Below are 14,899 nucleotides of genomic sequence, written 5' to 3' on the forward strand. Positions count from 1 at the left end.
GGGTATGTTAATTTGCTCACTTATTTTCTGTGATGGCCTAAGTCATTTACAAAGCAATATAAAATGTACCTTAAACGTCATGGTACTTATATGTCAATTGAAGACAAGTTTCCTTTCACACTTGTACTGATTTAGAGATGTATTTATAATAATGGTAGCAAGTGACTTGAGATTTTATTTAGAAGTTTGAGATAATTTTTGATTTGATGGTAATCTAACACAATTTTATATGATTTATGGTTCAATTGGCAGGTATTTTTAGATAATTCTTTCTTATAGCACATTCTTGCTCCTGAAGTTTTGTAATGTCAAAAATAAATCTTTAACACATATTTCTGAAGAATTGCAAACCTATCATTTAGCCCTTGATCATGTCTTGGTGCTCCGTTCACATTCATTGTAAAAGTGAGTGATGGAAAAAGTGAATGACAACCAAGTGTTTTGTGAACCTAAAAGAAAAGGTACTGATCGTATGAGTGCTCGAGAAATAACTGACAAATATTTTCTACTGCATTCTGGGAAATTTTTGTTAAACATATTATCTTGCAAAATGTACACTTAAGATTTAAATAATGTGTCTTACATCTGCGAACATTAACTTGAACCACACTCTATATTTCATATCTATGATTCCAAACATTCTCAGAGAGTCACCTTGAAAGTTTCATGTGAAATGGGATGGTCTCCTTTCTCAGTATGATTTATCCTAATTATCTCTTAATTGGATGTTTCAATAGGATGTCACAGGAAAGCACACTTCTAAAAACTTAACTCATTAAAGGTTTCACTAATTACGTTGTCCTTCATGACTTTTTAAAAGAACCTTCTCTTTTTTTAAACATCTTTAAAAAACTTTAAAACACAGTGATCATAAAACGATGGCAAATCTTAGAAGATGCATGAGTGTATATTTTATTGAATGTAGGTGTACATTCACAAGAACTTCAGAAGCACTGGATGTATTTTCACAAGAACTGAACTTAACTCATGTCTAAAAGTTCTCATTGATAATGGATCCCATTTAGTTCTTCATTTTCACTTTATCTAAGTTAGAAAAGAGTGTGCTGTATCATAGAACCTTAGCTATGAAAATATATTACCTGGAAATTTAGACCTATAGTTTTCTAGTGTTTAGTGATTTTAGTGCTTTTTGTATTAAGCATTTTTTGTGCTTTGAGTTTCAATAATTAAAAATAAATGTATGAAGACAGTCTGATTATGAGGTAATAAATCAAAACGGACCATGAAACATATAAGTTGAGTGGTGGTGACACACTCTTTTAAAACCATCACTCAGGAGGCAGAGGCAAGTGATCTCTGAGTTCAAGGCCAGTCTAGTCTACAGAATAAGTTCCAAGACAGCCAGGGCTACACAGAGAAATACTGTCTTGAAAAAATAATTAGAAATATTGGCTTAAATATGCATAAGTAGTGACATACTTGAATAGACAGTGTTATAAGATTAAATCAAGATCATGTAATTTTAGTTATTGGAGTGTATATTGAAATCTCAGAAAGTAATGTGATAAAATATAGTGATGAGTACAACAGTTTCAACAGAAGACAAAAACATACCTGACTGTACTAATTCTTAACAGATAAGTTTCTATCCCAGACTTGTAAACTTATAACAATATCTTTAATAATAAAATATATGAAAATAACAATAAAAGTCAGAATTAAGTTAAAGATGTATTTATATCTAACCTATTTATCTTAGTTTACTCAATTAAATTTTAACATGTTAACCAGGGGCTGGAGCCAGAGCTCAGTAATTAAGAGCAGATGCTCCACAAGCAGTCTCATGAAGGACTTGAGTTCAGTTCCTCGCACCCACATGGTAGGCACCAATCATCTGAAACTCCAGTTCCAGGTAATCTGGAACTCTCTCCTATACTCTTCTAGGGTCACCAGGAATACACATGGTGCACATATCTATGCAGGCAAAACAGTCAGACACATACAATAAGAAACTTTAAAACAACAAACATTTTTATTCTTACATATATGGAATTAGACATAATTTATACTTTTAGAAAATAGTTGTGTATGTTACCTAACAATCTATAAAATTGGCATCTATTATAATAATTGAGTTTTATAGTGACTGTAAAGATGTTTATAAAATATTTAATGCATACAATAATTAAAAATAAAATAATAAATGAAAATGGATTACTTGTGTTGTGCCCAGACCGTGACCCCCAGAGAGACCACCAAAGACGAGCATGCCGGAATGCAAAAGCAAGGTTTAATTCTGGATATCCAAAAGCAATACAAGCCTAGGCAGGGACTTCGTCCAATACATCCAACGCAGTGGAGGCTGGAGGAAGTGCCCACCTGTCTGCAAGCTCAGTTTTTAAAGGGAAAAGTCACAAGGTTACATCATTTAGGGGTGCTAGTATGGATACAATTCTGATTGGCTCGCTTCTAGGGACTTCTAGAAATTACTTCTAAGGGAGTGGTTGCCTGCCACCATTTCTCATTGGCTGCCCTCATGTGGGGGCATTTCTGTGGTCAGTTACCCTGGAAACCAGGGAGAGGACATTCCATAGTCTGGCAGGCATTACCTCGTGACTATCTTGTGACTCTGTACTTTTACACTTCCTGGTTTCTGGAATCTGAACTGACTGGTTTCAGTAACTAATGGCCTATTCCCAAAAGGAGAAATCTTAGGCCTTAATTTTAGGGTGAAAGCATTTTGGTCTTATTTCTAAGATGGCTCATTTTGGTCTCACACTTGCAATGTGAATACATGATGCTATGAGGATTTTTCTAAGTTCTGTTTAATTTAATTCAGATAAGTTTTGTTGTAATGTAATAAGATACTGCAATTGTATTAGATACAAAACCTTTCTCAAGGATTTAGAAGTTAAAAAAGAATTACTTATTAAAATGTGATATGGAAACACATATCACATTGTGAGATTTGCCATAATATGTTTTAAAAAATCAATATATGTTGCAAAACAAACAAATAGCTACATTATACTTTTGAATAAGAAAAATCCAGATCTAGAAAGACAATTACTAGTTTTAAATACTTTACATTATTACCAACTATTAGGATATAAAGAAATAAAAGTTAGCAGTTAGACATTACAATAGAAATTGTAGTCATATTAGATATGTTTTAAAAATTGAACAGATATATTTTAGACAGGTCATTGTCAAACCCTTCAGAGATCTATCGAATATGGCATTTAAAATGTTTTAATAACTTAGAAATTTTTCTTTTTTGAGACATGTCGGCTCCTGGCAGTACCAATCTACTTCAGAGAAAATATGGGCATTGAAGAAACTGCATATGGAGTTAATTTTCATTGTGACAAAAGTTAGCCACTGGACAACAAAGTATCCTTGAATCAACAAGACAAAATGGACAGACAGAACACGAAACAAAGGACTACTGATTCCTGCCAAAACAAGTGTGGTTATGGCTTTATCAAAAGGCATCTTCTGAGGCCAGGACAATATGGCACCATCCCTGAAGTTGCCTTAGAAATCCAAAAAAGGTACAGTGCCCTTTTCTACGAAGGCAGCTGAACAGGCAGTGGGCCAATGACTTCTGTTGTGCAATGGAACAGCAACTGAAAGCTCACGCCTCTCAATAGTAGACTGGCATTTAATAGAAGGATGTGGAGAAGAAGGGGATGCTGAGATGAAGCCCATATATACACAGCCAAGAAAAATGGACAGCTGAATTAAAAAACCGTCAACAATTTCCAGAATTTAAAATCCTGAATCATGACAGGACACTAGTGGAATTCAGGTATTTCTGGTTCATGGACTGCTCTCACCCAATGTGAGGTTGAAATGTTGACCTTGTGTACAACCTACTTCACAAATGAGTCTGTCAGATACACTAAGCCTATAGGCTGAAGATTTCTCCCCAACACTGCGGAGAAACCTCAGGTGACTGTCTAGGCAGCTGGCTGTTTCTGTCAACTCACAAAATTTTTGGAAGTTGCTTGCGTGCACTTCCTGTTTTATTTTTGTTAGCTAATATTATTTCCTTCTTGGGTCTCTGAGGGAGTTGAAGATTAGTTAGTTATAATTGAAGATTAATTAGGATAGAGAGTGAATTAGATACATTTTGGACTTACCAAAATAGGATAGATAAGGGAATTATTTTCTCTGATTTGTCAAATACAAATGGACTAGACATCGTTTAGGTATTTGTTACTTGTATATATTGTATATAGTCATTGTACTTTTGTATATAGTTTTTCTTTTGTTAGTTATAACCTTTTGCCTTTTTTCTTTTTATTAAAATAGAAAAGGGGAAATATGGTGATATTTTATTTGTACTGAAATGTGATTTTAATTGTATGTTAATAAATAAAGTTGCCCTGGGGTCAGAGCTATTAGAGCCATAGCAAGAGCGTGGTGGTTAGAAGAGCTAAGTAGATTTCTGTGTCTTCAGGGATATAGCCAGTATTGGAGCCATATGCCTTTAAGACCTGGAGGGCGGTACTTACAGGCAGTGATGAGGCAGTCATGTGGTTGGGTTTACAACCAATGAGAAGGCAGAACAGAAAGACTATTTAAAGACAGACAAACAGGAAGTAGCTCTCTCTCAGGGAACCTAGGAGCACTGCAGAAGGTAAGATTTTAGCTCTGAGCTCTGACCTCTTGGCTTTCTCTTTTACATTGGCTCTGTGTTTCTTATTTTAATAAGACGATTGGTTACATCTACACAATAATTAAAAATAAAATAATGAATGAAAATGGATTACTTGCAATGTGAATACATGATGCTATGAGGATTTTTCTAAGTTCTGTTTAATTTAATTCAGATAAGTTTTGTTGTAATGTAATAAGATACTGCAATTGTATTAGATACAAAACCTTTCTCAAGTATTTAGAAGCCAAAAAACAATTACTTATTAAAATGTGATATGGAAACACATATCACATTGTGAGATTTGCCATAATGTTTTAAAAAAATCAATATATGTTGCAAAACAAGTAAATAGCTACATCATACTTTTGAATAAGAAAAATCCAGATCTAGATAGGTATTAAATTAACCAGAAAAAGAGACGAATTCTGATATTTAATATTTCTTGGGTCTAAAAATTCACATAAATATTATGAAAGGGAATGAGCACTGGTGTAGGAAATAACACAAAAGTTTAACAGACCTAGTCCAGTATCCATGGAGCCCTGTGAATGCCTTAACATTAGCAAGTGTATTCTAGCTCAATAAACAGACAAACAAACAAACAAAAAACCCAGAAATTATTGTTCCATGCACAGAGAACAGCATGTGGTCAAAAGAGGAGGAACGTGAGTGGCTGGCATGAGTAAGGAACTTGAACTATTTTTTTCATCAGAAAAATGCAAAAGAAATATTTGAGGAACAATAGTAAAGCTGAATGAAACAAGGAAAAACAGAAATCCAAGCATATAGAAGTATGCATTTGCACTAAAGAGAAAGGATTCATGAACAGTTTTAAAGCAATAAAGTGCTCTGCCACAATTGGGTGGGAAAAGGCAAGTTAGACGCGGATAAACAGAAAAGACGTTGTGTCAATAGTGATTTGTTTTGAAATTGAGAAAAACAAATGAACATTCACATGTATTTAGAAATCAGAATCCAGAAAGCTTGTTCATTAAGTAGATGCCTTTACTTTCCACGGTGGCTCACTAAATGGGTAGAAGAAAGTATAGGAACAATGGATTTCAATTATCTACCAACATAGCATCTCTCATATTACATTTGTTTACAAATTCCATATCCATCTTGATTTCACACAACATTTTATCATTAACTTAAAATGCATGAGAGAGAGAGAGAGAGAGAGAGAGAGAGAGAAAGAGAGAGAGAGAGAGACCAAGAGACCAATTGCAAGTTTTTTTTTTCTCACAGCCTGGGTCAAGGCGACCACCACACCATGTAGAATGGTTGTGCCCAGAAAGATAGAGTGATCATTTCTGAGCTTTAAAGATCAATATCCCATTATTTGCGAGCAATCATGTCTTTTCAGGTTTGTCTTTCTGCAATTTTCACTATAACTGCTTTATAGTCTTATTGGGATTTCCAAGCTTTCAATCTGTCCCTTAACTTTTGATCTATTTACAACTTCTTGATGTCAATTTCTTTTCTATCTAGCCTGATACACGGCCCATCACTTCAAATAGTTCTGTTAGAAATGAGCAGGAGTGGCAACTGTGTGGCTCCCTCAGAAGCTATAGTTTTACCTGTGCTCTAGGTGAGTTATTTCACAAATCCATTCATTATCCAAGAGTTGAAAATGGCACCTTTGGGACAGGTATAGTTAGGCAGGATTAACTGTCTTAACTATAGAAATAAACTGCCCCTTTTGCCAGTGTGAGTGGGCCAAACACGGTCTCTACACACACATGGACAAGCAGGGATACACATGCATCTCACATACACATGGACACATAACAACAAAAATGTACCATATGCGCATACAGACAAACCCCTCACATATGGGCATTCACAGGCTTCACTCAATGGTAACTTACAAATAGGAAAAAAAAAGGACAAAATAGAGATGTGGCACATTATCATTGGTTTATACTTATGTCTAAGTTGATATAATTCATGTATGTATGTATCATATAGGAGGGAGTATTTCACAATTGTACATATTATGTAGTTCTCTGAAAAAATCATTAATTGAAATTAAATACAGGAATAATAATGATCACTAAAGTATGCTAGATTTTGAGATCATGAATAGAGAGTAAAGTAAGTACTCTAACATTTTTATTTGGTTTCTCTTTTTTTGTTTGTTTTTTGGGGGGCGATTTTTCGAGACAGAGTTTCTCTGTGTAGCTTTGCACCTTTCCTGGAACTCACTCTGTAGCTCAGATTGGCCTCAAAATCACAATGATCCACCTGGCTCTGCCTCCCGAGTGCTGGGATTAAAGGCATGCACCACCACCGCCCGGCCTTGGTTTCTGTTTTTTAAGCTTATCATTTTATCATCATCTAATGCTATAAAGCAAGGTCTACAAGATTTCTTCCATTGTGGTAATGATCTATTCATACTGAAGCAGAGATGTGACCTCAAACTATATTAGAGTTTAAAAGTATAAACATCCATTTAAAATTCATCTTTAATTTTTAAAAAATTCCTGTATTTGCTTACATATTTATCTATATAGTAGAGTCAAGACTTAGGAAGTGGTTATTTGAACAATTTTTTTTTAGTGTTAAATAAATATATTTTAAGTTAACTGAAATCTTTAGAATCTCAGCAGTACTTTTATTCATGTGATTTAATGCCCTACTATGAAGTAGGTCCAGAAAGTATATCAAACGTGGTACACAATCACTGCACCGGCAGTTTCTATAACTGCAATATACATTACTCCAGGGCTTACACCACCATTTACTTTAATTTGATCGGTTTAATTAAATCAAGTAGTGTTATAATCCTCAAGAGAGAAATTGCTCCACTTAGGATAACTCCATTAGAAATACTTGAAATATGAGTATTTTTATAGTATGTGGCTGGCTGAAACGTGATGTTGGAAAGAATTGAACTATAAAATACTGAAAGTTTTAAGCCTTAGTTAATCAGCAAAGTGAAGAGAAAGTGAGCTAAGTAAATAACCATAGTTAATAAATGCTATAGTAGAATGTCACTTCACACACTAATGAGCATTTTTAGTACATCAAAATAAAATGTGATTATAAAGAAAATGCTTATTTGGGACCACCAAATACTATGCCTTGCACCACAGTGGCAGCCCCATGGTTCAGCGCTACCTTTTGATTTTTCCAGGTGTGCTTCAAGGTCATCCATTGCTTCTCTCTTTGAGTATTTATTGAACACACAGTGTTTAAGCACAATTAGGTTGAACTTGTTCTACCACTCACAAGGAAGTCTGTACTCTAACATTGGAAGGGCATTAAGAAATAAGATGAGGTATTTTCCTTGGTACTGTGATGTCATTGGTATATGCCCCACTCAGACAACAATGAAAAGTGGTCTGTGTGCCTATTCATATACCTATAATGGAATTGTTGGTATTTATGTTGTACTAAGAGTTTCCATTGATGACTGAAATTCCAATAAATTACTGCACAAACTTATCTAATTTCCTCTTTCACCTTTGTAATTTGCATTGCCTGCTAAGAGAAGGCTACTTCCCACAATTGCTATCCATTTAATTATATGTTTATTTTCAGTATATATGTATAGAAATTTCCTAATTGTTAACCTGTACACTTGTGAGGAATAATGATTTTTTGCAAATATTCAGGTTTTGTGTGCATTTCACCTATGTTTAGTCTTATATATACCATTCATTTTAAGTTACACAAATGAGTAACTTTTTTCCTTATCATTTTATCATCATCTAATGCTATAAAGCAAGGTCTACAAGATTTCTTCCATTGTGGTAATGATCTATTCATACTGAAGCAGAGATGTGACCTCGAACTATATCAGAGTTTAAAAGTATAAACATCCATTTAAAATTCTGTTTTTTATACCCATCAATGGGATGATTTCATTTTAACAATCCTGTTTTATAAATCAATAAACAGTCTTACCATAATACCCCAAAAATATGCTCCTCGACATTTATGTAAAATATTTGAACATATGTTCACACCATAGAAAGTGCCTGAAAATATTTATACCATTTTTTTGCAGCTTGTCCCCAAATCTCTAGTTACTTCTCTCTAGAGTGCTTTTACTTGGAAATTTTTTACCTAATCCTGCCAATTACAGGCATGTTCATTTCTATTGTTTAGGTCAAATATCCTTCTTATTTTGTCTGTATACTGTGAGAAGCATTAACTACCTTGAATAACTGACACCGAAGAGTTAAATGCATTAAATATAGATGTGTGCAGTATAACGACAACCATGCTGCAACACATGCATTCTCATGCATGCATTGGATACCAGTTCCACTTACCATGATTTCTAGATGCATCCTAATGTTTGTTTTGGTGTAAATCAACCGCCCCTTTCTCACTTTATGCACTAATTCCTGATTATCCAGCTGTTCTCTGGCTCTCTCTATTCTGGCAACCCCAGCATAGATGGTGACACTCTGTTTGGTACATGGAGGGACCAACACAATGTGTGGCATAGACATCCTGTTTTGGCATCTTACGTCATGAAACAGTGTCCTTGACAGTTGGAGTCTAAGTTTTATTCTTTTCATCATTATGTGTAAGTTTGCTGTACTTGAAAACAGCGTATTTACTTAGTAGTGAAAGAATTGTCAAAACTGTTGTTCAGATTCATGGAAATGTTAAATTAGTTCTTCAATCATCACAAATATCTCAATCATGATTAGAAAACAAAGAGGTAGAAGCTACAAAAGAGCTCTTTTATGTAATCAAACTTAAACTGATATGAATAATATAAAAACTGAAACAAAGTCTTTTGAATTTTAAAAGTGAATAACTCTTGAGACTCACATCCACACATCAGGCACCTTATGTAAGTATAATATATGGCTTTGTAAATAATTATATTATAGTGAGGACACTTTTTTTTTAAATCACCTTGATGGTTTTGTTGACACATTGTTTTGAAGACAAGTTTTGTTCAAAGTGTGAATACACAATACAAAGTTGGATATCCTGAGACAGGGTGAAAACGCTAAAGAATGGAAAAGAGACTAGAAATTAGCACATTTCTGTGTGTCAATAAGAAAAGTGGCCAAATTTATGTACTAAATCTTCATTGATAAGTATTGTGTATTGCCAAATGACTAGTTCAGCATTTACTAAGTACTCTGGATGTGGTTATTAATATTTATTTTAATAACCAGAGGACACATGTATGAAAGAATTTAAATGAAGCTACCTTATAAAGGGACAGCTTTGTGCATACTAGACCATACAGGCTTAAAAATAAATAGCCCAATGCCAGTGTTGTGTTTAAACTTTCTATTGTTGTGGAATATTACTTTAAGCATACAAAGATGTGTTATATTTGTTTATGTTGAAGAATATTATTTACCTATGTAAAGATGTGTTACACTTGTTTTGCTTCATGTGTTTATTTATGTAAAGATGTGTTGCGTTTGTTTATGCTGCATTTGCTTAACAATGTAAAGAAGTTTTGCTTTGCCTGCCTAAGGCACCTTATTAGTCTACTAAAAAGCTGGATAGCCAATAGTTATGCAATAGAGGGATAGGCGGGGCTGGTGGGCAGAGAGAACACGTAGGACAAGGAATCTAGGCTCAAGATGAGAGAAGAGAGAAAGGGAGAAAAAGGGAGACAGCCAGGGCCAGCCATGTAGGCAGCCTCCAGACAGACAGACATGGAAGAAACAGTGAACGTAGGACATACAGAATATAAGAAAGGTAAAAAGCCCCGAGGCAAAATGTAGATGAAGAGGAACAAGATAAATTAAGTTGTTAGAGCTATCAAGGAATGAGCCTAAGCTAAGGCCGAAAAGCCATAACTAATAATAAGTTTTTATGTCATGATTTTCATTCTTGTTGGTGGCTCCAAAGAAAGCCTGCTACATTCAGTCTTGGGGAAAAGCTTCTTGAGGCACTAGATGTTTACAGAGGTAAAACAACAGGCTATTCTAGAGAGGGGTAAAATGTTTTATCCTACAAGGAAGCTCCTTAAGACAGGAAGTAAACAATTAAATATAGCTCCAGGAAGTCCCTGAAACTGACCAAATTCATTAGGTTCCTCCCTTTTTAAGAGTGTATAAACAGCTGGGTGGTGGTGGTGGTGGTGGTGGTGGTGGTGGTGGTGGTGGTGGTGGTGGTGGTGGTGGTGCACACCTTTAATCCCAGCATTCGGGAGGCAGAGGCAGGCAGATTTCTGTGAGTTTGAGGCCAGCCTTGTCTACAGAGTGAGTTCCAGGAAAGGCATAAAAGCTACACAGAGAAATCCTGTCTCGAAAAACAAAACAAAACAAAAGAAGAGTGAATAAACAGTTAAGGCTATTGAGCGTGAACTTTAGACAACTTGAGCTGCTTAGAAGAGGATCAGCCCAGGATGGTAAGAAGAAACAGAGACCAAGTGAGCATCCTGTAATTGTCTCAGACCAACTGAGCTACAGAGAAAGGATTCCATACAACCTCCAGAGTTGTGTGTGTTAGGGTCATGGAGAGGTCCCACAAAAAAAAAAAAAAAAAAAAAAAAAAAAAAAAAAAAAACACCATTCATTTATGCAATCAGCAAAAGGGTTTTTTTATTCCATCACGCTGGGTCCTACAATCCTACACAAAGGCAAAATGGCAACCACCTTGAGAGAAGCTTGCTTGCAGACTCCTTTTAAGTATAGCTAAGGGAAGTTCCTACGGCAGTTGGGTCATCTCAGATATGATTGGCTTAAGTGGTAATCAAATTAGTACATTCTAATTGGCTAGGGTTAGCTTTTCCCTTTTTGGGCCAGGCTTTGTCCTTATTTGGTTATTACCTTCGGTTACTGACCGGGGAGCTGGCTGCCTTAGCACTCCTGGGGTCTGGTTCAGGCCTGGTTCACACTATGTCCCTCATCCCAGCTGTCAAGTGTGCTGGAGATTGTCCTTTGTTCATGGCTTTCTCAGAAACTGCCTGCTCAGTTCCAAGAAGTAAGGACCAAGGTCTAGCACTTAAATGAGTTATTAGTACAGGATAGTTATTTGCCTGGCCCTCTCAGTGGGCAGCCATCTCTGAATTATCTCTGCTCCTATCAGTAACCTACTCACCCATATTTTTAAGCAACCCTAGAAAACTCACTGGTTCATGGAGTTATAATATGTGATGATATTTTATTTGTGCTGAAATGTGATATTTTATTTCTATATTAATAAATACAGCTTCCCTGGAGGTCAGAGGTCATGGCCAGCCATAAACAGAAGTCAGGTGGTAGTAGCACACGCTTTTAATTCGAACACCTGACAGGAAGAGTCTCTGTGTGGTCAAGGACATAGCTAAGCATGGTGACATGAGCCTTTAATCCCAGTACCAACCACAGGAAGTCTCTGTAGACAGGCAGTGATGAGGAAGTGATGTGGCTGGGCTTAGAGCCAATGAGAAGGCAGAACAGGAAGGCAATAAAGGCGCAGGGTAGACAGGAAGAAGCTTTCTTGGGAAGCTACGGCGAGGTGGTAAGCTAAGGTTAGTCGGTGGCTATTCACCATTTCTCTGATCTCTTTGGCTATGACCCCTGTATTTGGCTCTGTGTTTCTTAGTTAATAAGACTATGTAGAAATTCATCTATAATAATATACTTTGTTCTGTTATCACATCCATAACTGAGGTTAGTAGATATTTGTTTACATCTCCCCAGAAATGGTGACACACAATAGTCTGGAAGGCATTAACTCTTTTGGAGCCCATGACAATTTGGCCTCATAGATCCCAAAACAACATAGGATCTTACCAATGTTCTCAGTTATACTCCACACTCTATTGCTAAAGATGGCACATACTTAACTCGGGGAAGAGTGAGAAAGCCAGCTGGCACTCACCTGCAAGCTTCTCTTCCACTGGGTAGCTTTCACAGTGTCGGTAGGTGCTTTCTAGGCTGCCAGAGCAGAAAAGTAATCTCCAACCTTACCCAGCTATGGATATTGTGAGCTACAATAACAATTTATCCTGGCAAGGCATGGCAATTGAGACAATGGTGGTACCACTGTCAGGGAGGAGCCAAACAGTATCTGCATGAATTTAAGGCCCATCCCACAAGTTGAAACTCATGCCTGACGTCTATATTAGGGCCAAGAAACCACAGCTAGATGGGATATGGGACCTAGGGGATAAACTGAAAGGACTTGGCCAGAGTAAGCATGGTAAACATAGCTTTGGCAGACCTTGGCCTTCTCTCCCATTTCCTCTGCTTTGCTAAAACCCATTAGATTACATTCCTCAAGCTAGTCAACAAGGTCTATTCCCTTATTTGGCCACTTCCTCTTTCTGAGGCTGACTACCAAAATCCAGCTATAAAAGTATTGAAGTTTTTGTCTTTGTCCCTTATTCCTCCTTTCTGTCTCTCTGGTCTTAAGGGTCCTGAGCTGATACTGATACTTTCAGAATCTACTGCTCCTTCTTTTATCTGTGTTCTTCATCTGTGCCTGGAATCAAGGCAAAAATATTAAACAAACTAAACAAGACTCTCCAAATGACAGCACAAATCCAGTGCTCCATCAGAAACATCTGTGCAGATAAGCATTTCTTACTTCTAGGTTTATAATGTAATACTTATAAGATAAAGTATAAATATTTGCATTTCTATCAAGGTTTCAGATAATATTGTTATTCAAGAAAAAAATCAGGCTTTAAAATTACGTATTTATAATTGTTCCTACTTTCAAGTGGTAACAAATGATCCAAAGAATCTGGTAAGAATTATAGTGGAATTTATAGAAAAGTTAAAGAGATGTCCAATATGATATAAATTTATAACCCCCAGGCTTCTAAAATACTAGTTTCCAAGTGATGTAACCTTTTTTCTAATGAGCCAGGAAACCAGAGAAGTAAATTAGGTAAATAAGGCATCAGGTAGACTTTCTCCTGTCTACACAGAAATACACAAACAGAGCTTTGGATTTCAATTCAGTAAAGAATGACCAGGAGTGAAAGCTCTTACTGTCATTAAACCCCTCATCGTTAAGTTAGAGAGATAAAAAACAGACAGCTACAACAAAAAATTAGAACAGGATCCAAAATCTGAATTTGTTGTAACCTACATAAATGTTTAGAAAGAAAGTAAGCTATTGTATATTTTTCAGTCTTAATGAGCATAGTAAGTATGGAACTTTTGTTACAACATTATGTATTAATGTCTTTGCTAATAAAAGTCAACTGTCCTTTTACTTACAATTTGCATTAACAGCTCATCAATATAAACGGAAATGATTTATTAAAATATTGCTGAGTGGAGACTGAATGACTCAGGGGATTGATTGGTAATGGTATATGTAGTCTTTTATTTCTAGGTCACTGCTTTAAATTACGTTTTGGCAGGGAGTAGAGGCCATTCGGTGACATATGGTGTGTGGAATTGGCTGGTGATGTCAGTCTTATTTTCAGTAAGTGCTGTCCATTTAGGTTTCAATATTTCAAGGAAACTGAACTTGATGGTAGAGCATGTCCCCATGGAGTCAAAACATCATTATATATAGATATGTAAAGCCACTCCTGAGAGAGTTTAATGTTATCAAGAATAAGAAAAATATTCACTGAAATATTTTTATTGTGAAAATACTTTTCATGGCCTTCATGACAAACATGAGAATGAATCTTTCTGATGATTTAAGCTAGTTTTTTTTCTAATAGTTTTTTTTGCTTTTTTCTAACATATTTGAAGCTTATTTTTCTATAATATGACACGTATTTTAGAGAGATAAAATTTTGATTCACAGTGTTTTGTACAAAGAGCATAAATAATAAATATTCTCAGCAACCAATAGAACTTTCTCCAAAATAGATCATGAGAAGGACACAAAACAGTCTCAACAAATGTAGGAAAATTGAAGTAAAATTCCATATTCTGTCTGACCACAGTGGAATACAGCTATCAGTAACTGGCTCTAGAAACTACAAAAAGTATATAAACTCTTGGAAACTAAACAACACCTTACTGAGTAATAATTTCAACCAGGAAGAAATCAATGAAAAATTTAGGGATTCCTAGAATGAAATAGAAATGAAAAGAAAACCCACCAAAAATCTTGGGCCACAGTGAATGCAGTCCTGAAAGGACAGTTGATGTCACCAACTACCTGCACCAAAAAATTTGAGAGATCTCAACTAAACAACATAATGATACACCTGACAGCCTTAACATTAACAAACATTAACAAACAGCCTTGAAAGCAAGTGACAATGAACTCAGGTTTAAAGTTAATAAAATAGAAATAAAAAACAGTAATACTAAGTATCATTGAAATGAAGAGTTTACTCTTCAAAATGAGTAGCAAAATACCCAACTTAACTGAAAG

The sequence above is a fragment of the Peromyscus leucopus genome, chromosome 12 (genome assembly GCF_004664715.2).
Source record: "Peromyscus leucopus breed LL Stock chromosome 12, UCI_PerLeu_2.1, whole genome shotgun sequence".
NCBI lineage: Eukaryota > Metazoa > Chordata > Mammalia > Rodentia > Cricetidae > Peromyscus > Peromyscus leucopus.